This window comes from Dipodomys spectabilis, unplaced genomic scaffold, assembly GCF_019054845.1.
Source record: "Dipodomys spectabilis isolate Male_0828 unplaced genomic scaffold, ASM1905484v1 ptg000140l, whole genome shotgun sequence".
Taxonomy (NCBI): domain Eukaryota; kingdom Metazoa; phylum Chordata; class Mammalia; order Rodentia; family Heteromyidae; genus Dipodomys; species Dipodomys spectabilis.
This window is the reverse complement of record NW_024870817.1, coordinates 28,643,507-28,645,269: the sequence shown is the minus strand read 5'-3', so window position 1 is coordinate 28,645,269 and position 1,763 is coordinate 28,643,507. Positions and strand designations below refer to the sequence as shown.

Genomic DNA, 1,763 nt, shown 5'->3' with positions numbered 1-1,763 from the left:
ATGAAGGTCAAACTCTGTAGTTTTAGCGGGTGCAAGATCTATCCTAGGCACAGGAGGTGCTACACCAGGACTGACAGGAAGGTTTTCCCATTTCTTAATGCAAAATAGGAGTCAGCCTTCCTTTCCCAGAGGAATCCTCGACAGATAAACTCTACTGTCCTCTACAGAAGAAAGCATATAAAGTCAGAAGAAGCACATAAAGACAGTCAGAAGAAATTCAAAAGAAAAGAACCCGTTCTGCAGTCCAATTCCAAAGGGCCATCACTGGTGCATCTCTTGCTGATAATAATGGCAAAGAGGAATCAGAAACTAGAAGTTAGAAAAGCTCAGCGAGAGCAAGCTATCAGGTTGCCAAGGAAGCCAAAAAGGCTAAGCAAGCACCAAGAAGACAGCAATGGCTGCTGCTAAGGCTCCCACAAAGGCGGAGGCCGCTCCTAAGCAAAAGATTGTGAAGCCTGTGAAGGGTTCTGCTCCCTGAGTTGGTGGAAAACACTAGTTTGGTAGATTAGATTTTGAAATAAAGATTTATCTGTAACTCCAAAAAAAATACAGAAAGTCTGAAGATAGAAAGCAAAGATGTTAGGAAAGTTGTGTTTATAAATTTTAATCTCTGTGCCAGAAATTCCACAACTTTAATATCCTAGCATCCCACGCATTTCACCAAACCATGGGGCCTTTCTGCTAAAATAAATAAATGGCATTTAGTTTTTATCTTCAACACTTTCAAAGTAATAAAAGATTCCTTTAGGAAGTTTTTCCTTGGGGCTCTGAAATAACATGTAAACTGCCCTGATTCCTTTTCCTGATTTCTTTTTTCTTCATCATCTTTCAGTCCACATACTCAACTGTGTTTCTCAGTTCTTACTGTCATTCTGCTCTTAGTATTCACTGTTGTTCCTCTTCTAGTGGTCAATAGATTGGCAACATGTCACAAGACCAGTTTATGATTTCAGATTAATGCATTCCCTAGCACTTCTGTCAGGGAAGATTAAAAGAATACTTAAAATGAGGGCTGTCTCCTCTCTGGTTGGCCTGAGTGAAAGCAACAATTTGGGTTTGCTTTGCTTAGTCTAGTGATGGTTATACAGTCAGAAATTAAATTTTAGGCATTGACACTGTGCCTCTATTTCACAAGCTTGTGTTGCCTATGTGGGAAAACTATTTCATGATCCTTTGGGGCTAAAGGGAAGGAAAGCTTTCTAGTCTTGAAATGAATTTTCTGAGTGCATACATATTCACATAAATTAGAGATTTAAGTCCCCAAGCAGTTTTATTATGAGGAGTATATAGCCCATAGGACATTAAATAAATCAAAACAAAGGAAAACACTACTCATTATTATGGAAAACTACGGATCTATATCCTTTAACACTTTCCCAATTTCCTTATTGACACATCTCTCCAAACTAGTGATGTTTATGCTCATTTTCCTCAAATGTGATTCCTCAGAAATAATTTCTTCGATATAAAGTGCATAGTCCCATTGTTGCAAATGATGTGATGCCAGAATTCTGTTGCTGAGGAAACAGGAGCCACGTTACTATTGAGAATTTGCCATGATTCTTATAGCTCTTAAGATGTTTGTTGCAAAAAGCCATTTCTTAAAAACTGTCTCAGTTCCTTTTTTTCTCTCACTCCAAGATCTCAGTAGATGTAAATTTTCTTTTGTGGGAAACTAGAAAGTCCTATGCAGCAAAATCTGAAAAAAGAAAGGCTCAACAGGTCAACTTTAGCCAGAGAGAGTTCATCTTACACTAGTCATG

The 1,763-nt window shown here is 38.2% G+C and overlaps 1 pseudogene; it reads left to right on the top strand.

The window, feature by feature from the left end:
- LOC122117324 lies at positions 1-496 on the top strand (annotated as a pseudogene).
- The last annotated feature ends 1,267 nt before the right edge of the window (positions 497-1,763 follow it).